The 25,604-nt window shown below is 37.6% G+C and overlaps 1 protein-coding gene and 1 non-coding gene across 2 annotated transcripts in view; one reads left to right on the top strand and one right to left on the bottom strand.

The window, feature by feature from the left end:
- Positions 1-25,604, top strand: part of LOC134745373 (tRNA dimethylallyltransferase) — a 331,000-nt gene that overhangs the window by 109,253 nt on the left and 196,143 nt on the right. The window lies entirely within an intron of this gene.
- Trnas-uga (transfer RNA serine (anticodon UGA)) lies at positions 8,158-8,230 on the bottom strand. The gene has a single exon. It is a non-coding gene; the product is annotated as a tRNA-Ser (tRNA).

Raw genomic sequence — 25,604 nt, 5'->3', positions numbered from 1 at the left:
TCTGAAACCGTTGACTTTTCAGGATTTTCCTCAGGTTATCCTATAGATAGGTTAGGTTAAGTTTCACTAGACTTATATTGACCGGGATATAGACCGTGATTACCTTTTGTATTATTTGTGAGCTCCCGATATCCCGGTGAATATAAGTCTAGTGAAACTAACCGTGAATCATTCAAAACTCTAGGTTAAGTTTGTTTTATGGCAATCCTGAAAAGTTACGCGTTTCTGAGAAAAACCAAATTATGACTAACGAAAATGTGGACAAACAATACATTATGACTTGAAACTATATGGGAAACAATAGAGACCCGTCCCTGCCTCATGTATGGTAACGGTCACATGGAAATGGGACAAATGGGAATAAACCGTTTTTAATATAGCGAATAGTCTGACCTCCCGGCAACAACCTACCTAAGCAATTGCTGTTGGCTACTTACACTAATATATCATTTCACTTATTGTCGGCAAATATGATATATGATATTAATTCCATGAGATATAACGATATTGATAAGAAGCAATTGAGTTGTTAACTTTGTTCGTGTGGAAGGGGAATTTATTTTAGCTACATTTTAGCTCAATTCTTTATACTTATATTATCTCAGCGTCATGGGACCAACTATTTACAATTCATTACCCTCAGATATACTTAACTTAAATAGTAACCAAGTATTTAAATCTAAACTTAAACTGCTGCTTATAGAAAAAGCATTCTACAGCATTGACGAATTTATAAATACTCGATGAGGTCGTTGACTTCTGCATGGTAATTTAAAAAAATATATTCATGTTATATTTAAATCTAATAATGTTTTTTTAAGTTTAAAAATGTTATGAAATATGTAATTAATTATATTAACGAACATGAAAATGAAAATGAAAATGAAAAATTGTTTATTTTGGTTAAAACATTTCACAATTTACAATTTAGTTATGCTTCGAATCTCCTTGTAAGTATTGTAAATACTTGTGGCAGAAGACCCCGCTACTACTATTAAGGGTTTATAAATAGTAACCGAACATATCATTTGAAGTAATATTTAGGTGAAGATATTATATAATTAGTATGAACTTTAGCTAAAGTAAAGTTTAACCTATAATTTATTACAATTAAGTAAAATTAAAATTATTATTTAATATTAAATTTAAAAACAAAATTATGATATAATGTTGAGAAATTAGTGCACTCAAAACAATTGAATTTACAAAATTGAGATAAAACCTGTGTGTGTGTGTGTGTGTGTGTGTGTGTGTGTGTGTGTGTGTGTGTGCGTGCGTGCGTGCGTGCGTGCGTGCGTGCGTGCGTGCGTGCGTGCGTGCGTGCGTGCGTGCGTGCGTGCGTGCGTGCGTGCGTGCGTGCGTGCGTGCGTGCGTGCGTGCGTGCGTGCGTGCGTGCGTGCGTGCGTGCGTGCGTGCGTGCGTGCGTGCGTGCGTGCGTGCGTGCGTGCGTGCGTGCGTGCGTGCGTGCGTGCGTGCGTGCGTGCGTGCGTGCGTGCGTGCGTGCGTGCGTGCGTGCGTGCGTGCGTGCGTGCGTGCGTGCGTGCGTGCGTGCGTGCGTGCGTGCGTGCGTGCGTGCGTGCGTGCGTGCGTGCGTGCGTGCGTGCGTGCGTGCGTGCGTGCGTGCGTGCGTGCGTGCGTGCGTGCGTGCGTGCGTGTGTGTGTGTGTGTGCGTGTGTGTGAATGTGTTTATATAATAACCGTAGTGATTTCAATATTTTGAAATATGTCTAACGATAGTTAAATTTTGATTGATATGAATATGTTTGAAAAAGTTGATTAACCATTCTAAAAGTGTTTTCTTAAAATTATACGATTGCAGTGAATAAATCGAGATAATATTATTTATATTATTATACAAGTAGGCAGAATGGTAAACAAATTGCCTTTTGGCGAAAAGAGACTTTGTGTTAGAGAGGACAACTACTTTATCTTTTCTTCTTTGTGTTGACGTAGGTGGTTTATAGGTTAGAGTCCTATGTAACTTTAAGGTCGTGTTCAAAATATATAATTTTCTTACGCTAAGCAGTTTACACTCGTTGTATAGTTCATCTGTTGGGTATCTATATGATTTAGAGAACATAACTTTAAGTAAACATCTTTGTCCCCTTTCGGTATCAATAAACTTAGATTTATTTGCTCCACCCCAAACTGGAATACAGTATGTCATGACGGATTGAGCTAACGTAATATATAGTTGTTTTAATAGATTTTTAGTTGTAATGTGCTTTAATATTTTAAAAATCCATATTAACTTTCTGATTCTATTATTAATGTACTCAATATGATTGTGCCATGATAGTCGCTGGTCGACAATTATCCCAAGGTATTTTGTGAAAGCAACCTTAGCAATTTTCTTACAATTGCAGTTTGATAAATCTATTTGACGACAATCATGTATTCTTAAACTTAAAGTAGGAGGTGGTTGTGTACTTTTGTATTTTGTGAAGCAAATATAGTTTGTCTTGGCCACATTAAGTGTGAGAAGGTTTAAATTTAGCCACGAAGAGATTTCTTGGAGTCCTTTCTCCGCCTGACTAAACACAGCTTCCCATGTACTGTCACTAAAAATAACAACAGTATCGTCCGCGTAGGAAAAAATCGCGCCCCCATCTAGGATTAGATCAGTAAGGTCATTTATATAGGCCAAGAAGAGAGTCGGACCAAGGACACTACCCTGTGGGACACCAAAAGTTATCTCTTGCTCCTCACTAATATGGTTTCCAATTTTAACCACCTGACTACGACTTCTTAAATAATCTTTCAAAAGAGCTAGCGGTTTCCCACGTATACCCATATGCTCAAGCTTTTCAATAAGTATGGGGAGAGAGACGGTATCAAAGGCCTTTTTCAAGTCAAGGAATACAGCTAAACATTTCTGCCCTCTATCAACTTGCTGAGTAATTAGAGAGGTAACAGCTAAAACAGCGTCTTCAGTACTTTTGCCTTTTCTAAAACCAAATTGGGAATCCGATAGTGTTTTAAATTTATTAAAATAATTAAAAAGTCGAACATTTAGTAATTTTTCTAATATTTTGGATATTGGCGATAAGACCGAAATTGGCCTGTAATTGTTGACGTCGTCTCTCTCCCCATTCTTATACACAGGTGTTACCACAGCTTGTTTAAGTCGTTTTGGGAAGACTCCATTATTGAAACAAATATTTGCTAATCGGGTTATTATTGGAACAATTTCTTGTTTGGCGAGCTTTAGGAACATAGTGGGAATACAATGAATACCAGGTGCACTGTCACTTTTCAAGTTTCTAAGGATTGAGTCGACCTCATGGTTGTCTGTTTCAAAAAGAACAAAAGACGAAGAGTTAGCATTTGATAATGAGGTCGTGCTACGAATGTGCAAATTAGCATTTCTACCTAAGATTTCCTTAGCGAGGTTTTTACCTGTGTTAGCAAAGAAATTGTTTACCCGATTAACAGCATCCACAGCACACCCTCCAGGATCAATTAGTTCAAGTGGCTGGCTGTTTTTATTTTTATAATGGGTTAATTTTTTAATTACTTTCCACATAGTCTTGGGATTTTTAGTAGAGTTAGCCAGTAATTCTCTGTCATACTTCCTCTTAACCTTTTTAATCATATTATTACAAAAGTTTCTGTATCTTCTGAAAGTGATGCCCAGGACCTCATTATCTGGATCAGCACGAAATTTTTGATGCATTTTGTTTCTATTTCTGATGCATCTCAGAATACCAGGTGTCATCCATGGTTTTAGAGCTTGATGTTTTTTTGGTATGTGTTTTATTGTTTTGCTTGCATTCAGAGCGATGCTTAGTCTATTTATAAGTTGTTCCACAATAAAGTCAGGATCATCACTTAATAGAAGGTCATTGAGGTTCTGATTTTGTAGATTATTCATTGCATTTTTATAATTAACGCTTTCAACAGATTTGATGTTGTTAGTTTTTGTTGTATGATTTGTTAAAGTCAGGAGTATACTAAGGTGATCGGTTACTGATGTATTAAGAACTGCAATATAGGCTGATGTTTTCGTGATATCAACTTTTATCATAAAATGATCTAAGCAGTTTCTGCCTCTGGTCGGCAGAATATGCCCCGGAAGTAACCCGAATGTGGAAAGCATATTTAGGTAAGCATTTCTGTTAGTCCTTTCATATGAGGGCTCATCTGACCTTGCAATTATATTAATATTTATGTCACCTGTAACGATAATATTTGAATGAGATTTTAGGGTATCTAAGTGATCACAAAGAGACTCTATGAAATCCGTAGCATTTGTGTACGATGGCGATCTATAGATGCCAAGTATTAGGGTATTATTGATGTTGATTTGTAAACAAGAAGCTTGCTTTAGCCTGATTTCTTTAATACCTGCATTTACACTACACATATGTACATATATTTTTTTATAAGTGTAAAATGTGACCTGTAAAATTTGCTTTTACCAATAAAGTTCTGTATTCTGTATTCTGTATGTAATTTTGGTTATTTTTATTGTTTGTAATTTTTTTTATATCATCATCATCATCATTCGCTTGCCCTTGTCCCATTCACTTGGGGTCGGCGCAGCATGTCTTTTTCTTCCATACCTCTCTGTCACCCGTCATCTCATCATTCACTTGCGTTAGTTTCATATCATCTTTCGCACAGTCCAAATGTCCAAATCCAGTGTAATTTTTTTATATATATTTATATAAAAGAAAAAGTGGCCGGCCGGGTGGTCAGGACGTTAGCCGCGTAAGCTGAAGACGCGGGTTCGATTCCCGCCTCGGCCACCGGTGGACTTGGTAACTTTTTCTTTAGCGTATGATATCTATTTCAGTTTATAATTTATATATATAAGTGTGACTACTTAAAAACACATTCTCTACACACATGTTCTCTACATTATATAATCTAAAATTTTAGATCTTAGTGTTTTTGGTATATCTCTCTTATATAAATGGTAGTCTAAATGACTATGTTATTCATAGGTAGAAAAAAATCTGACCTAAATCTGGGAAAATTTGCAGTTTCTTAGTTATTGGGTTTAGGAAGATACCTAAGTTATCTATATTATCAATAGTAGCGGCTGAAACTATGCGCCAAAAATATTTATTATTTTCAATAGCTCTATAAAAAGAGTCGCTACATAACAATTACACGGTAGAAATGTATTCTGCGTCTTACGTAAGCGAACAACTCGCAAACGCGAAGCGAAGCTGCGCGGCGCGGCGCGGCGGGCCAACGGCGTTCGCGTTCGCAACGAGATCGCCCACGTAGGACACTTTTATAGGTATCAAAGGATTGATTCACCCCGCGCCGCATCGCTTCGCATCGCGTTCGCGTGTTGTTCGCCTACGTTAACACCTGTATTGTTTCGGGTTACAAATTATAAATCTTCCATAAGAGTCCCCGGCAAGCTCGGCCGAATTGCACCTTCCCATACAAACGTAGTTCCGCTCTCATTTTAAAACTACGTGTTGGATTGTAATGAAACTTTGCACATACAATGACATGAGGTATATCATCATTCGCTTGCCCTTGTCCCATTCACTTGGGGTCGGCGCAGCATGTCTTTTCTTCCATACATCTCTGTCACCCGTCATCTCATCATTCACTTGCGTTAGTTTCATATCATCTTTCACACAGTCCATCCACCTTTTCCTCGGTTTTCCTCTCCTCGTACTTCCCTTCACATTCATTCTTAATACCTTTCTCGTCACATGACTTTCATCCCTCCGCATCACATGCCCGTACCATGCTAGGCGATTTGCCCTTACTTTTTCTGTTATGGGTGCAACTTTCAGGCTTCCTCTTATATACTCATTCCTTATCCTATCCATTCTCGTCACGCCAACAACAACAATGACATGAGGTATATCTAGGTCTGAAATTAGTTTATATAGTTTATATAGCTCCAGTTTTTGTATGAAAAACTTAAATTCGCTGTATTTTTTTAACTATGGTGTCTGAAGCTGTACATAAACTAATTACAGACATAGATATACCTTATCCTATTGTAAGTACAAAGTTTCAGAGCAATCTAGCTAGTCGTTTTGAAATGAAAGCGGAACTACGCTTGTATGGAAAACCGAGCATGCCTGAGACCCATAAATTGTTTAGTTCTGGTGTCTTCAGTTACAAAAATGGTTTTAATTTAATTACTATTTTTAATAGCCTTCCACTTTCAGTTAACATTGGACCTAAAGCAGGTTGCATAACGTTGGTATTTGTCCGTATGAAAGTTTTGCCTGCTTGGTATATGAGGAATGCAGGTTTAGCTTTCGTTTCCGGCGCACCTGACACCTTTGTAAGGTTATTCACATTAAAATATGCTACCTACTGCATATATACATCACTACATAGTATAAAACAGTCGCCTTCCGCTGTCTGTCCGTCCGTCTGTCCCTATGCTTAGATCTTTAAAACTACGCATTTTGATCCGGTTTATAGTAGATAGTGATTCAAGAGGAAGGTTTATATGTATAATTAGTAAAGGTTTTGTGTAAATTAATTGAACTACCCGTGCGAAGCCGGGGCGGGTCGCTAGTATCTTTTATGTGACGTTTTCAACCAAAAGGTACCACATTCTCGCTTGGCGATAAGGTTGATTTCAAATTGAAGCTATAAGGAAATAGCGCCTTATTGACAAGCGACAATAAGTACCCTTTTGGTTGAAAATGGCACATATAAGAATTATAATTTTTGCAGAGGAAAAATATCTTAATGACAATAATAAATGTATACATATTTATGCCACCATTTATTGTATATCACCATCTACAATCTTTCTTCTTTGCTTTAATGTTGATTGCGTGTAGAGAATGCATTATAGATAGATAGATAGATTTTTATTTGGTATACATACACTGTCCGTTACATTAAGTTACATAATAATTGATAATAATAATTAATTACAAATGATGTATTTCTGTTGCCGCTATAGCAACAAAAACTAAAAACAGAATAATATAAATATTTAAATGGGGCTCCCATACAACAAAAGTGATTATTTTGCTGTTTTTTTCCGTAATGGTACGGAACCCTTCGTGCGCGAGTCCGACTCGCACCTGGCCGGTTTTATTGTATGTTTTATCAAGAATTGAAGCCAGGATTTTTTCTAATAAGTATGACGACAAATACGACGAAATAAGCAGACATTTATAACTATGACGACAAACGTATTTAAACAAAATCTACACTTGTTCTTAAAACTGCTATTGATTTCCTTATATTAATAACAGGTAAATGTCCACCAAATACCTACCACTCTAGTATTGCGACCTGAGAATATGTGGTATTTTCTATAAAAGGGGACCTTATTGTCGATGGCGCTTACGCCATTATTAACGATGCTCCGATATAAATACAAGGCCGCGCGACGCTGTGCGCCGTAAGCGCCATCGACAATAAGGTCCTTTTCATAGAAAATGTCCCATATATTTGCTAATTTGTATAAGTTATTTAAATACCTAGAACATGTTATAACATTGACAGGTCTAAATAGACGTGCGATGTCTAGAATTACATGTAAAAAAGACACCACGACATATTTAAACTGCAAAGCAATGAAATGGAAACATAACTGAACATTTCCGATGAAATGGAAAGTTGACCCCTTTTAGCTTCTAGTGGATACTTAAAAGAGGATATGGACTACGGGACTTTTTTAAACATGACCGTAAAGTAAGAAAGCGAACATGTATACTGTAGTTAGATAATATTGTCTTCGTTTACCGCGATAGTTACTCATGAAATAAAATGATGATGTATTATAAATTCAATATACGCGATATAATCCGATTTCATAGTTTTATTTCATACCGTAGGTAGGTTAGGTTATTTAAGTTAGGTTAATTAATTAACTAATAACTGCTATCCTGGTTCATTAATCTAAAAAGGGTCTTGGCCTCTGACCTCTGACAGTAGGTACCTAATACCTTCCTATTTGTCCTTATTAATTCCCTTACGTCATTGTATTATCAGAAAAAAGTGTACCATTTACTTTTTTCCAAAAAACAGCGTTTTTGTTATTTCGACTCAGAATCACGAGGACTATTGATTGAAACAAAGAAAAAATTGTCCCCATTTTTTTATACACATTTTGGCTGGTTCATACAAAATCAATTTTTTAACATGCAGATACGTCTGCGAGCGATACTCCAAATTTTATATTAAAGGAAAAAATGGAAAAAGTTACGCTTCCGGCAGGATTTGAACCCGCAACCTCCGCAATCAGTGCGTTGCTCTTAACCAATTGAGCTACGGAAGCCTTATTTTAATATAAAATTCATACAAAATGTATATGACAATGCGTCACAAAACTGTAAGTTTTTGGGACCCTTTTTTTCTTCTTTAATCGCTAGTCCTCGTGATTCCGAGAAGAAATAAAAGTTGATGGTTTTTCGAAAAAAAGTAAATAGTACTTTTAAGTGAAATGAAAATGCCCATCAACCAAGTACTAAGTTTTATCTGAATTAGGTATCTCAAACATCCTATTTCAAGTACTCCTTGCCCTAAAAAAGGGCAAAGGAAATCGTGCGAATAAAAATCGCTCATAGCAGTCATAGTACTCAATGAATGGGATGTCTGTCTACCGACCAGCCTCACCTAGAACACCGTATCTCCATTATATATATTAGTCCCATACGTCATTCGTTCCGGGTCACATCGGCCGTACCGTCTGGAGGTCACGGGAACCCGTTCTCTTTGTGTCGGACCCTGACCTACCGTGTGGTATGCGCCGGCGACCTATTCCTACGATATTGGCAATTTTTGATCTTATTTTGATATCATTTGGCGTCAGAGGAACTTTAATTTAAAAAGGCGTTGTTTTCTAGCAAATTGTTTTTTATTTTTATTTTACTATTTTTTCCAGTTTCGTGCACAAGTACACAAGTACCTTGGCACGAACATTAATAGTAACTATCTATGAATTTGTTAAAAGAATAGTCACAATACTAATATCATGCTCAATATCTTGGAAACATTTTAGTTTTGACCGCCATTGAGACTTATTGTTGCTAATTAGCTCTATGTAGTTTTATTAGGTCCCTGAAGGAATATATAGGTACGTAAAATTAACTACTTATTCCACTTACGTCAGCTTCCACTTAGGACCGAAAAAAATTTAGAGTTTTGAATGATTCACGGTTAGTTTCACTAGATTTATATTGACCGGGATATAGACCGTGATTACCTTTTGTATTATTTGTGAGCTCCCGATATTTCGACGCAGTTATAGGGTAGACAGAGCGCTGTCTACACAACTTTGACACCCACCCGCTATCTTCAGTCACCCGTGAACATGATGCATGTAACTGCGTCGAAATATCGGGAGCTCACAAATAATACAAAAGGTAATCACGGTCTATATTCCGGTCAATATAAATCTAGATTTTTTTTTGTTCCATTGTGTAATATGTAATAGGTCTGTAATTAGTTTATATAGCTCCAGTTTATAAAACAGACTAAATAGAGCAAAAACAAGTTTTTCAGAAAAACTTAAATTCGCTCTATTTATTTAACTATGGTATCTGAAAGCAGGCCAACGGAACTCCGCGCGAGCTCGGATTTATACCTACGACTCGAATCCCGCCGGCGGGACTAAAGCTACAAGCTAGCCAGTTGGTTGCCACACGCGCTCACGCACGCACGTCACTGCGCGCTATGCCAAAGAAATGTCTTATCCTATGTGTATGAGTATGAGTATGAGTATTGCAAGTACAAAGTTACAGAGCAATCTAGCTAGTCGTTTAAAAATGAGAGCGGAACTACGTTTGTATGGAGAACTGAGCTTGCCGGGGACCCTTAAGGCTTTTTGTAGTTTGATCGCGTTTTCAGCAGGATGGTGACATAAAGGTTGAATAACAAGCCCCGTAGGACGCTCGTAGGCGGCCCGCCTACGCTGCCATCGATTGCATCTATAGGTAGACTCCGCATTTCGCTAGGGATATACGTAAATAACTACTAAATAATAAAAAATAATAAAACCTCCTATAGTACGAATTATCTCAAATATTTTTTTCGCCCAAACCCTAAGCTGTTAAACAAAGGTCATTGTTTCTTTAGTACGCCGCGGTGGCTACCTCATTTCTCATCAGTGAAAAGGATCCTAGCGTTCTGTATGTACGGTAGTAATGTAGTCGGCAGTAATATCGCGCTGCAATAATGAAATGAAAAAAACTTTAACGTGGGCCATTGGGCTTGCGTAAATATTATGTATCCTAGTTTTAGGTTAAAACTAGCATACCTGCATATTATGAAATTAATCTTAAAAAAAAGCACACATTATGGCTGCGATGCACTTCGCAACACCGCTGTGTCAGGGAGCCGGCTACGGAGTGCTGGTGAAGTCTGAATTCGGCAGGTACCTTTATACTCGTACGTATGCTTCATCGAGTAGGTAAATGATCTATGCCGAAGGTCATTTTTACTCGACATTCATAACATAAGGGTTAAACGATATACCTATTTCAAAACCCATTTTCGTTATTAAATTCGATTTAATGTGGGTTACGATGGGATTTATTTTTCAGGCCAGCTTGCTGACATAAACACCTATCCACTTTTCTATCCAGCTAGTAAGTATGACGACTTGGCATCTTTTTTTATATACCACATCGGTGGTAAACAAGCATACGGCCCGCGTGAAGGTAAGCAGTCACGGTAGCCTATGGACGCCTCCAACTCCAGAGGTGTTACACTTAAGTTGGGGCACTCACTGTACTAGAGATAAAAAAAGATATAAAAATAGTTATTTGTGCAACAAAAGAGGAAAGTTGGTTTTTCCTGCGAGTGTTTATTTTGAGTCAAGAGAAAGCGAAATATTCCATAATTGAATCACGAGCGAAGCGAGCTACATTCTAAGTTAGAATCTTGAGCGTAGCGAGGGACTCAAAAACACGAGATGTAAAATAACTTTGCTCTCGTGTTGCACATATAATTTCAGTAGTGAGAACATATTAAAGCTTAAAATGTATTTCGAATTACACAAAATAATACAGAGAAAAAAAAACAATTTGTAATAGAAGTATGAAGTGGCAGTTCATGGCCTTCACTAAATTAAAAAGCTACTTTGTTTCACTCCCTGGAGTGAGGAAAGTCGCACTTTCCTCACTACAGGGAGTGACGAAAGTAGGCTTGTTCGAGCTGCTGAGGTGAAAAATAAATTGTTTTTTCACAACCGGTATGATGTGTAGCATCATGTATATGATGTCATTTTTTATTACGTTATATTTTTTTTTTTTTTTTTTTATGTGATATTTCAGTTATGCAGTTATTGTTGATTATTTTATCCACGCACATGCCATTAGTGTTCTTAAATGCGTTCAGACGCCGTACGAAATGACCATTATTACAACGAATTTTTACTATAAGAAATTTCTTGTCTATGGTAGTAGGTAAAATCTGTACTTTAATGTTATTACAGTATCGATTTTTGTAAGGTTATGAGTATGGATGGTATAGAAAGGATGCCAATCTCTTAAGGCAGAATTGTTGCAAAAGTGATCGCTTTTAGCTTTAAATAATAGTTCCTAATCTCTCCGGTGGCGCTAGTTAGGCTCTGGGACATAAGGCAACAAATAACCCGACCAAATTACGTAGGTTGTTTTTGGTAGTATTTCGGTGTATGGTGGCGCCGCCTAATTACTGTTTTTTGATGGACACTTTTCATACATAGAGATTTGGCTCCTTTATATAGTCTCCATGGTTATGAGTTTAAATTTGGAGCAGCTGTCAAAACTCAGGCCTCTATTCTAGTATCCATAGATATTAAAACCTCTCATCTCTATGAGAGGAGGATATACTTATTACTTATTGATAGCGGTGACCTCTGTCAACCGCTATCAATAAGTGAAACATTCACCGCTGCCAAAATGTAAAAGATATCAATTTACGCGCAGAGACAGTGTTATCTGTACTCAACACGTGCGAAAAGTATGTCCCTTACATTCGCGTATCGTCTTGATGATTTAACTGGTACTTTCTCCTGGCCATAAATAACCGTCGGCTGTTTTTCATGGCTCCTCAACACGATGGGCTACTGGCCCACTAAGATGGTAGTGGTGTTGGATGGCTTAATTACTACAAGTAAAATATATTCTATTCTATTCTATTCTATTCTATTCTATGGCGCGGCGGAATGGCGATCTGATGGCCACGGTGTCGGTTTTTCGTACGCACGTCAAAGGTAGTGAGCCAGCAATGGTTTGTACGCATCTATACGTGGCCCATTCCATAGTGCGTGCTCTCAACCATCGCAACGGGTGACACCCGTTGATTACGAAAGCTGTAATAATAACCCTTTATCAAAAGGTTTTATTAGTAACCAGTATAATTTTACATAATGCAATATAGACGAGAGTTCTATTCTACAGTAGCAGAGCATTATTTGTCCGAAACGGTAAAACTATTGAAAACTATTAGACAGCGAGCCAGGCGCAAATTTCTTCAGTCATCGCATGCCGGGCGATACCACTCGTAAAGTGTATGTAACTGTAACCAGCTGACTGTCTTTCCATCGCGGAACAACCGCGGATTTTCTAAATTCACAATAGCGTCTGAACTATCATCTGACAAAGTTTCAATTGGGAGTCGATGATAAAAAAAATTTTTTTTCGTTTTTGGGTATTTGGGTGGCTGCCGTTCCTCAACCCACCGACGGAGCGGCAGCTGACATCTGCGAGCGTTCATTAGTCTCATTACACATCGCCCTTAACCAATTTACTAGTTATCACCCGTGATGTGGCCGACGTGGCAAAAACACACGTCCACTCGCTGAGCGCGTGCCCGCGGATCTGCACGTATGTAATACGTATTATAGAAGAATTCGGCTGATATGATAACGGATGAGTCTGTGACTTTTGATAACTAGAGGACACGTAATTACGTCTATCGTATTGATAGTATTTGGGCTGCCAAATACTATCAATACGGTCTAACTGGCGCTGGCCAGTTATTGGGTCGGAAATTTTGGTCTCGAATGTTCTTGATCACCTGTCAAATTTTATCAATAGTGCTACCGAAATGTATAGCGCGCAAAATGTGTACGCTATAGTGGCTACAATTAGGGATGAAAATTCCGGAAAAAATCAAATGTTTTTTTCGGGAATTTTTCAAAATTTCTTTTTTTTTTCGGTTTTTTTCCAGTTCTATTCAGAAAAATTAAATACAATGCCACTGATGAGTGATGACAGTGTCAATGCCATAAACAAGCACATTTGACATGCAACCTTAACCTACCTGTTTAAATTCCTAATTAAGTATATTGAAAAATAAATTGTTTTTTTCGAAAGAAAATTAAAAAAAACGAGCCGTTTTGAAATTTTCCCGCTAGCTACAATTCTTTGTAGCTACTACAGCGGCGCCAAAATTTATTTTATAATAGTTACCTTACTCCTTTTTCTTTTCTTTTTCACTTTGCTGGTGGACCTGTCTATTTTTGTATAACATTTGCTTTAATAATTACCCTGAATCTAGCTTTAAGTGTTTAGTGAGTACTAAGTCCTTTTTTTGTAACAGAAGTGGCGCTGTATGTAGGTTTTAACAATAAACTTCTTTCTTTCTTTCTTTCAAATCGAAATGATCTCGTGTCAACTTATTTGCTTCTTTCGGTATTCCAAGATACATTGTTCTAGTTTGATGTTTTCTGATTATTTCAAGTTTGAAAACGTCTACGAACCTATATATACTGGGCCAAAATTGCGACGCATTATGGTATTCGTTTCCGTTTGCCTTCATTCCAATGGGTCTAATCCCCCCTCTACGAGACCGGTTCTGACTTCTGAGGGGTCCGAAAACCTTAGTTGTTTGTTTTTGATAAGCTTTATTTAGTATTGATAAATGAAATGAATGCGAATGAATATTTAAAGGAAGTCATTTGAGGATCGATTTCAATTCGCTGAGACAATATTTTATTACTAAAAATTATATACTTGTGTTAATTATTCGCGGGTTAAATTTAGTAAAACCCTGTTACATGACTTTTTCGAGACGATTGCCCGCAGACACGAACGATTTTTGGTTTTATACAGAAACTCGCAAATCAATGTTGTTTTGGCCATTTTTGTATAGGTATTTAAATACTTATATTCGTACGTTTTCAAGAATTCAGCGCCATTTAATTTTATAACTACACCAATAGCGACATTTGACTTTTAAAAATTATATTGTCTTCGGTTACCGCGATAGTTACTCATGAAATGAAACAATGAAAACTATGTATTATACATTCAATATACGCCATATAATCAGTTTTCATAGTTTTATTTTTAAAATTAGTTTTATTTGGAGCGTATCTCGCCCGCACCAAATAAGTAAAAGCGTGATTCAATGCACATCGAATGATGTCAAAATAAGGTCAATTTGTTTAGTCCGTCTGGAGCCGTCCGCGTCCGCGAGGAGCCGACCGGCTTGCGGCCGTATTTTAAAATACGCTCCGACGACGCAACGCCCGGAAATCGTACATTAAAGCTGGCCATACACACTAGGGTACGCCTGCGCAGTTTTACCCGTACAGTTCACCTTGCATAGGTAAAGCTGGTTAGAAAACTGCGTAGTCGAATGCCACACACGCTACGTTTTACTTGTGCAGTTGGCAAAACTGCGCAGGCATACCCTAGGGCCTAGTGTGTATGGCCACCTAGTCGCTATTAGAATAGAGATGCTCGACTTTTTGGATTTCTACGAAAATAATTTAAATTATTTTTAAAATAAATTACTTAAGTGCCAAGTTGGTTGCAAATTTTCATGCATGCCACTTATGTGCGCGTGAACCGTGCTCACGCCGTAATATAGTATTAAATATGTGATAAGGCGGCCTTGGCTGATTGGTGTTATCAGCGAATTTCATGCGTTCAGTTCGTTGGTGTGTGGTGCAAGAGGCAGTCCTCAAGGACGGCTTCAATCATCATCATCATCTTCCTCGCGTTGTCCCGGCATTTTGCCACGGCTCCATGGGAGCCTGGGGTCCGCTTGGCAACTAACCCCAAGAATTGGCGTAGGCACTAGTTTTCACGAAAGCGATTGCCATCTGACCTTCCAACCCAGAGGGGGAAACTAGGCCTTGTTAGGATTAGTCCGGTTTCTTCACGATGTTTTCCTTCACCGAAAAGCGACTGGTAATATCAAATGATATTTCGTACATAAGTTCCGAAAAACTCATTGGTACGAGCCGGGGGTTTGAACCCGCGACCTCCGGATTGAAAGTCGCACGCTCTTACCGCTAGGCCACCAACGCTTCCTAGGCCACCAGCGCTTCTTTTTATTCCGTAGACTAAATTGACATTTTGGTACTAAGAAATAGAATTCATTTATTCATGGTAAACTACATTTCATACAAACGTATTACAAAGAAAAATAATATTTAAAACAAAAAGTATATTCCTAGTTTAGCACGAAATGGTTAATGCTAACCCTAAAGTTAGCGCTGGTCTTCCAGCGAGACCATTTGTGGGCCACGAACGCAACCGTACAACAATGCTTACTAGGCTGGCGCGATGACCAAAAATGAGTCTTTGCCACCAACACAAGCACGCCATTTTGGCCGGTCCTGAGCGGATTGACGCCAGCTTTCGCCGACGCCGAGCTCACTTGAAAAGAGCATATGTACTTGGGTCGATTTAAGGCTTTTTGGGTTGGTTTAAAGGTCCCTTTTTATAGTTTTTCGTAAATTGGTGAATCAAGTTTTAGAACACTGATTTCGTGTTTTTACATCAAACATTTATTCAGCAAATAGGCCACAGGGGCACTTTTACATGTAATTTTTTTACAAGCAATAAAGATAACCAAAAATTACAAATATGGAATCAATGAAATATTAGATACTTTCTTAGAGATGTAACCAGTCTCTAAATGTCGAATTACACAAAAAAAAACCGGCCAAGTGCGACTCGGACTCGCGTTCCAAGGGTTCCGTACAGTACACAATTTAAACAACGTATTTTTTATTTGAAATGTCTTTAAGAAACCCGTAGGGGTCGGATCAAAAATAAGTAATTAAGTCCGACTCACGCTTGACTGCACATTTCTAATAGGTTTTCCTGTAATCTATAGGTAAAGATCTATATTGTGTATTTTTTCCAAAATTTTTGACCCAGTAGTTTCGGAGATAAAGGGGGAGGAATGGTCATTTTTTGCTTATTTTCTTGAATAACTTCTAAACTGTTTATCTTAAAATTATAAAAAATATATATTTAAGATTCCCACAATGCGCTCTTTCTTTTGATATGTAACACGATATAGTTTTAAAAACTTTATTTTTTAATTCTCTCATTTACCCCCCAAAAGTGGCCCCCATGATTTGTTTACATTACATGTCCGTCTTTGGGTCACAGACCTACATATGTCTGCCAAATTTCAACTTAATTGGTTCAGTAGTTTCGGAGAAAATAGGCTGTGACAGACGGACAGACAGACAGACGCACGAGTAATCCTATGTGTTCCGTTTTTTCCTTTTGAGGTACGGAACCCTAAAAACTATAATAAAAATAAATACAAACAACAGACAAGTACTAAAATTGTTTAGAGTTGTAAAAGTCTCTAGGTGTCAGAGATAAAATATTTATAATAAAGAAAAACGATCATCAAATTATCCTTCGAGATGTAAAGGGTTGTTATATACTTAAGTAATTAAAAGACAAAAAAATTAATCCTGACGATATATAAAATTCTGAATACTAAGCAAAACCGCCACCTCTCATGCGTCGAACCGCCTACTGGTCTCATGGCAACCGATATCTCAGTATTCGTAATATTGAACGGTTACATTATAACAACTGCGACACCGTACGTCGATTACGTGATTTGCGCGGGAACACGTCGCTTTTGCTATTTATATTTTCTACCTTTTTTTAAGCGATTAGGTTGTTTTATACCTCCTCTACAATATCGGCGATGATCGTTGATAGTATCATCGTCTATTATCGGCAAGATCATCGTGCAAGCGTCCACATGATCGCCTGTACAACGTAACCATCCGCCGATTCCTTACGTGCCCATAAAACAGACAACTCACGGGTCGCAGGCGATGATAGACGATGAATAGCGGGGACTGCCGAATATGCCCTCTACACCATCGTACCCGCCAGTCATCGTCTATCATCGTCGATAGTGTAGAGGAGCCATTAGGGTGCTTTTCGCTTAAATATTTATGTCCGTCCTTTTAAGCCATAAAAATTTAGTTTTGCCAGGCATTTTAGACTGAATTGTGTTGAGAATTAAGACGTTTTTTCCTTGATTTGACAACATTGATTCTTAACGTTCGGATATACAACATACATACCCTGATTAGGTTATCTCTTGCATACTTTAAGTGATTGTACTAGATTTTTGCGTTGTACTATTTTACGCGAATATTCGGTAGTTAAATTATGAATGTGTAGTATATTTAATGAGGTGATAAGATAAACTACAGATATGAGTATTATGAGTACGTAGGTGACATTTACACCACAATTTGGTAAATAATAAGAACTATATGTACATACTTTACTTTACTTATTATAGGACATTCTAACACAGATTGACTAAGTCCCACGGTAAGCCCAAGGAGGCTTGTGTTATGGGTACTCAGACAAATCGTTGTCGATTACTATAAAATATATATATACTTAAATACATAGAAAACACCCATGACTCAGGAACAAATATCTGTGCTCATCACACTAATAAATGCCCTTACCGGGATTCGAACCCAGGACCATCGGCTTCACAGGCAGGGTCACTACCCACTAGTCCAACTCACATTTAGGATTTAGGTACAGTCAAGTGTAAAAATATGGGTGTAGGCAAGTTACTTAAGAATATGTCCCATATTCTTAATTCCCTGACATAAGAGCTATGGGACATATTTTTGAGATGATTTGTACACCCATATTTTTACACTTGACTGTACATACTTTAGTTAGTCAAAATGTCATACTGTTAGAACACACAGCCTCACGTAGCTAAACTGTGAAATGAGCTCCTCCCTCGAACGCTCCCTCGGTATTTCCGGGCCGAAATGACCTTTAAATTCTTCGAATTTATAGCAAATAAATTTATATTATATTTATATATTTCAATCCTGAACAACTGGCCGGAGGAAACACCAAATCGGGAGTCGTGGAAATCAAGGGAAGAGGCCTTTGCCCAGCAGTGAGTTGCGGAAAAAAACCTTCAAGAAAAGTGCGTACTTTCATCTCAAATTTCTTTTTTATCTTTTAAATTTATTGTATTTGTATTTTTAAATTATGTAATGGGTCTATTGCCTGAATAAAGAAACATTCATTAATTCATTCAAAGCCCGGCAACGAATTTGCGACCCTTCTGGTGTCCGTGGGCGACGGTTGTTGCTTACGATCAGGCGATCCGTCTGCTTGTTTGGCTCCTATATCATTAAAAAAAATAAAGATGCCAATTCATTTGATTTTGCCGCCGATCTGGATGATGTCAATTTGTCCGTACTTTTTTTCTTCACTACATAGTATAGGGCTTTAATAAGTTTTTGGCAAAAATTTCATTTTTGGTACAAGCTTTTATCGCTGACTGTACTTTTCTTTCCACAGGCAACTAATACTCATCGAGACAATTCTTAAAACCTCAAACAAAATTAGGTTGAGTTGTTTTATGTTCCTATGGCCACCTCCTGTCTCCATCATCAGATCAGCTCGATGGTACCATAATATTGCATTGTCACCCGACTTACATCTTACATATGTATGCAAATTTTCAGCTTCATCGGAAACCGGAAGTGTGTCAAATTAAACTTGCAAGATTTGACCCTTACAAACATGTTACATACATATTACATACATACTTAACCTTTACCCAACCTTTAATAATTGAACCATAATTTACTTTCTGTTCATAGTGTTCGTTTGTCTATCTTGATCTGTTTATTGTTTCATTCTCAATTGCTCAAAGGTTGACTGGAAGAGATCCCTTATAGGGATAAGTCCGCCTTTGTACATTGTATATATTTATGTTCTTTTATTGTGTAATCTGTCTTATGTACATAAAGTGTGTTTACATACATACATACTTACATAAGTCCATAAGTTAAATAAAAGCTTGTAACAAAGTCGCGTTCCTTCCGCTGTCAGTCCGTCTGTCTCTATGTATGCTTAAATCTTTAAAACTACGGAACGGATTTTGATACGGTTTTTTTAATAGATAGAGTGAATCAACAGGAAGGTTTATATGTATAATTTGTAAAGGTTTTGCGTAAATTTATTGAACAACCAGTGCGAAGCCGGGGCGGGTCGCTAGTAAATAATAAAAAGATAAATCACTGTTTTATTTTAAATTCTACAACGCAATGGGTAGCCACCATTCAGACCTAGATTAGATAACAACTTATTAGACAACAGAACCAAAGAGAATAGAGTATATAGAGAGTTACTGTCATAGTAAATTTTGTAGTCACAGTAAAGTTACTGCCATCTATCGACACAGCATTAAAACCTAAAAATGAGAATGTATATTATTATTTTTTATTTTATTACAAGGAGATAAAACAGAAGCATACAAGTGAAGAACAATATAGACAGAATATACATAACTATTATAGATTATGTTGTTTCCTTAAGCATATCTCACCGAGAACATAAGTGGTATTAGAATGTAAACCTAGCAACATGCAACACTTAACTATTTTAACTACAACAACTACATTAAATTCATATTTATGATTTATGAATGTTATGATCTAAAACTACTTATCTATTTTTTATATAATTTTGTGACAGCAGCCTTGAATGAGGCACGGGAGCATGAGAATAAATCTACATTACAAAGTAGCTGGTTGTGGTGGTCGCAAATTCTATGTAAAGGAGCCCGTTTGCCTGCGTTAGAATGCATAAGCGGTAAACTAAATAAGTGTTTGGACCTGGTCAACTTCTGCGGAGTGCGAAACTGTAGGGCCGCGAGAAGCTGCGGGCAGTCTACATCGGCTACGCAGATATTGCGCAGCATCACTGCGTCAGCAACGGCTCGTCGGTTCTCCAGAGACAGCATGTTAAACTTAATCAAAAGATCAGCGTATGAACAACGCGGACTCTTCATTTTAAAATTCAGAATGCGAAGAAATTTCTTCTGCACCATTTCTATTTTATCTACGTAAATTTGGTAGTATGGGTTCCACGCTACTGAAGCATACTCAAGATATGATCTTACCAGTGATTGATACAGTAGAATGAGAGTGTCCTGCTTTTTGAACGGTTTTTTAGATGTACGTATTATGAAGCCGAGCATTTGGTACGCTTTTTTACAACGCTGTCTACGTGAACATCAAGAGTTAATTTAGAGTCTAAGTGCATACCTAAATCACGTATACTTTCAGTAGTTTCCAGGCGGTGTTCATTTATGTGATATGAGTTATGAATTATGTATTTCTTTTTTGTGAATATCATATGTTTACATTTGTTGAAAGCTAGAAATAATTTATTCCTTTTGCAATAGTCATAAAGCTTATTTAAATCATCTTGTAGTAAGATGGTGTCTTCATGACATTGCACCCTTTTATAGATTTTGAGATCGTCAGCATATAACAAGATGTGACTATGTTCGTAGCAGGATGAGATATCATTAATAAATACAACAAATAACAGGGGCCCCAAAATTGACCCCTGGGGCACGCCAGACGTTACGGCTGTAGGTGACGATGTGAACCCATTCACTACAACAAATTGGGTGCGATTCTGTAAGTATGAGGCAAACTATATAAAAATATCATAAGATTTATAACGCCATCTACCCGAGTATAGGCCAAAGGTGTGGCGCCATCTATTCGAGAATCGCTTTTTTTTTTTTTTGAGGCACGGTTTTTTCCTTAGACTTTACTTATCTTATACTGAGTTACATATATCTTTGACTAAACAAAGACTTGTAAACATAATATTCGATAGAATCGCAAGATTAATGAGTTTTAGATGAGATTAGATCGCGGAACCGCGGAAATTTACACACTCCCATAGATTATTTTACGAACTATCAAGTCAGGTGTTACGCACTTGACATAATTTCAAAATTCAATATAAGTCTAATAATTTCAAAATGTTTAAGAGTCCCCGGCAAGCTCTGCCGAATTTCACCTTCCCATACAAACGTAGTTCCGTATGTAGGTCTGAAATTAGTTTATATAGCTCCAGTTTATAAAAAAAAACTGGCCAAGTGCGAGTCGGACTCGCACACCGAGGGTTCCGTATTTTTTAGTATTTGTTGTTATAGCGGCAACAGAAATACATCATCTGTAAAAATTTCACTGTCTAGCTATCACCGTTCATGAGATACAGCCTGGTGACAGACGGACAGCGGAGTCTTAGTAATAGGGTCCCGTTTTTACCCTTGGGGTCCGGAACCCTAACAAACGAAATAGAGCAAAAACAAGTTTTGTATAAAAAATTTAATTTCGCTGTATTTTTTAGGGTTCCGTACCCAAAGGGTAAAAACGGGACCCTATTACTAAGACTCCGCTGTCCGTCTGTCCGTCCGTCTGTCCGTCTGTCTGTCACCAGGCTGTATCTCATGAATTTGAATTTTGAAATAATTTATTTCATGTAACCGTGACACATACATTTTGTTAGTAAAAAACAGTACACCGTGATAGCTAGACAGTTGAAATTTTCACAGATGATGTATTTCTGTTGCCGCTATAACAACAAATACTAAAAACAGAATAATATAAATATTTAAATGGAGCTCCCATACAATAAACGTGATTTTTTTGCTGTTTTTTTCCGTAATGGTACGGAACCCTTCGTGCGCGAGTCCGACTCGCACTTGGCCGGTTTTTTAACTATGGTATCTGAAGCTACATAAACTTATTACAGACATATACACCTTATTCTATTGTAAGTATAAAGTTTCAGAGCAATCTAGCTAGTCGTTTTAAAATGAGAGCGGAACTAAGTTTGTATGGAGAACCGAGTTTGCCGGAGACCCTGAAAATTTCCGACTAACATGTTTTGTGCATTTCCTGGCGAGTTTCACGGTGTTTAACTATCATCATTGGCCCTTTCAATTAAAGGATAACTCATGCTAGAGCGGGTAGTGCGGTCCGGGTCCGGGACGAGGCTTCGGCCTTTGATTTAGACCCCTGCTCCGGATCGTACCTGATCAAACAGATCTCAAAAAATGAACACGCTAGAATCATTCTTCTTTAAAGCGTATTAAATATATCCTTAAGTTGCTATTGAAATACATTATTATACGCTATCTATATCTATATCTATACATTAAACCCTAATTATATCAAAAACATTTAAAATGACAGACAAATTTGCAAATAGTCAAAGCAGCCCCCGCACGTCCGCAGTTACGGTATAAAACCTAGATTTTTGATTTGACTAAGTAGACTTAATCTAAATTCATTTACTACTAAGCTTCGCTCGTTAAGTTACTTTGTAACTGTTAGAAGTATTAGAACAAATTAAATTATTCACAGAAAATACTTTAATTTGCTTTTATTTTAAGTAGAAACACTACTATATTAATTATAAACTGAAATAAATGTCATAAACTAAGAAAAAATGACCAAGGCCTCCAGTGCCCCAGGCTGGAATCGAACCAGCGTCCTCTGCTATCGCGGCAGGTGCCTTTGTAACTGATTGGTTTCCCAGTACTAGAGACGACAATGTACCTATTATTATTTATTGTTCGGTATGATGTTTACTTCTATCCGCCCACAAACCTAAACCTAACCTAGGGGATAAGTTCGCCATTGTACACATTTACTGTATTCTCTCTGTGTTATGTACTTACTTGTATGCAATAACTAGCGACCCGCCCCGGCTTCGCACGGGTAGTTTAACTAATTTACACAAAACCTTTACAAATTATACATATAAACCTTCCTCTTGAATCACTATCTAATAAAAAGAAATCGCATCAAAATCCGTTGCGTAGTTTTAAAGATCTGAGCATACATAGGAACAGACGGACGGACAGTGCGTAAAGTGTTTGCTAACTTTACTACTATTACTAAACCTTCCAAGACAAACCACGTCTTTGGCAAACAAGCCTAGGGCCCGAAGCAGTCACCGTAGCCTATGGACGCCTGCAACACCAGAGATATTACATGCGCGTTGCCGACCCTTTAAAAACCTGTACACTCCTTTTTGAAGAACCCCTTTGTAGCCGCGCTGTAGCCCCTCGGGAAAACCTCGGCAGGGAGCTCGTTCCACAGCCGAAGCGTCCGCGGGAGGAAATTCCTCTTAAACCGCACAGTAAATGTTACGATGCCACACAGTTACAATGGAAAAGCCCTTTTTAGGCGTTTGGAAGGCAAATGTAGTTTGTTTGGGAGTTCAAATAACGTTGGCCGTTGTGTACTTGCCCTACCACAATAGCTAACGTGTTTACCGTGCGCTGAAGGTCGTACTGTTTTGCGCACTATACATACGCAGTTCTCTGTCGTAGTTGAATATAGGTACTATTGTTATACATAATTGGGTACTATTTTAACTATGGCGCACTACACATACGCAGTTCTGTGTCGTAGTTGAATATAGGTACCTACTATTGTTATAAATAAATATTATAGGACATTCTTACACAGATTGACTAAGTCCCACGGTAAGCCCAAGGAGGTTTGTGTTATGTACTCAGACAATGATGTATCTTATACCTTTAAACGAGCAATTTTTGTATATATATTTCGGGGATCTCGGAAACGGCTCTAACGAATTCGATGAAATTTGCTTTATGGGGGGTGTCGTCAAGCTCACTATACTTATTAACCTATCGAATGAGCTGATGCCTTTACTGAATAAGCTGATGGCTTTACTGATACTGGAAAAACGATATGTAAACATACTACATACCTATACGAGGCCTGGACGTTAGTGAGATGACGATAATTCTATATCACTAATATCTTGGGACGAAATCCTTCGTATAATTATGATTGAACTTCACTTACATTAGGCATGAAGAATTCCCTCGGATCACTGTTCACACACTGAATACTGATATCACAATGAATGTTAGTCACAATCTACAAGAGACACCTCATTATTCTAATAACACCATAAGAAAGTTTTTGAATAGATCCTAAAGCAAATATCACTCTTCCCGTATTAGTTTTGTTCGCACACAACCTCCTTTTCTTACTGTCGTTCGGGCGTATAACCTCTTGTCTTACCCTCAAAAATCACCACAACCTAGAAGCGGTTATTTAACTTAAACGTGATTACGAGCGCCATCTACTCCATGACGTTGGCAGCTATTAGCCGATTCGCGATATTCGCGACAGGGGGTTTATCGGGGGCGAAAGATCGATCTAGCTAGGTCTTATCTCTGGGAAAACGCGCATTTTTGAGTTTTTATATGTATATCCCCTCCCAGATAATGAGTCATATAATATGAAATCTATTTCAGTTTATAACTGAAATAAAAGATTCGGTTTTGCTTTAGTTTCGGCCGAAGCCGAACCTTCGCCCGAAACATGATTCTTACGCCGGAGCCTGCCGAGACCGAAACTTTGATCAGAGACTAAGGGCCGATACAGACGGACTGCAACCCGACTGCATGCCGACTGCAACGTCGGCATGTCCCATACAAGTTGCAGTTGGGTTGCAATCCGTCTGAACCGGCCCTTACCAATATAATCACGTGTGGCAAGCACCAAGCACACACATCTCTGCCAAATTTCCCTTTCGTAGATGCCAATGTCCGCGCTGGTTGGCTCTAGAGTCGACTTTCGCTGCACATTGCCAGATTACGCAAATATTCTATTTGATTACTAAATCATATGGAAAATCATGTTGCAATATGCCAGGACTGATTCATTTTAGCGGAAAATGAAGAATAGGAAATCTTCGAAACCAGTAAAATCGGGTACTCTTTATGAAACTTCAAAACGTCTTACCGAATTTAGTGAATTATTATTATGAGAAAAAAATCACGAGGAGTACCTATCCTCGTTATTAAGGTTCCCCGGCAAGCTCGGTTCTCCATACAAACGTAGTTACGCTTGTATTTTAAAACGAGTAGCTAGTTTGCTCTAAAACTTTGTACTTACAATAGAATAAGGTATATATTATATGTCTGTAATTAGTTTATGTAGCTTCAGATACCATAGTTAAAAAATAAAATATTTTACATAAGATGTTCTTCTTAATATTCAATTCGTCTGAATATTGAATAAAAAAATCCTTAAAGTGGAGCAAATATTGGAGCAAAGTAGGACCATTTTACGGTAACTACATTGTTCAAATCTCAGAAAGAAATATAACTACATTAGGTATTCACATTCAGCTATCGCTCTGTCATTTAGATATGAATTATTTTACTCATTTTTATTGAAGCTACCTACATTTTATCGCGTTACGTAAACCTCGGTGGCGATAAGATCCGTTTTATAGTTATGAATGAAGGATATCTAGGGGTGGCACTGCTTTGTAACATTATATTAGTACATTCTGTCATATAATTAATTTATGTAGTACTACGTATTACTTGCTAGCTAGAATGAAGGGTGTAAAATTTAAAGATCAACTACGATAAAACTAAAGGGTTGTTTTGACTTGAATATTTTTTGAGTAAAATGTATTAACGACACCAAATCTCGTATGATGAAAATACATACAAACAGATGCAAAATAGTGTTTTACGATTCTTTGCCAGTTTTTTGACGCCTTTTAAAATATATAAAACTGTGGACA

The sequence above is a fragment of the Cydia strobilella genome, chromosome 11 (assembly GCF_947568885.1).
Source record: "Cydia strobilella chromosome 11, ilCydStro3.1, whole genome shotgun sequence".
Taxonomy (NCBI): Eukaryota; Metazoa; Arthropoda; class Insecta; order Lepidoptera; family Tortricidae; genus Cydia; species Cydia strobilella.
The sequence above is the reverse complement of the archived record's forward strand: the minus strand, read 5'-3'. Positions and strand labels throughout refer to the sequence as shown.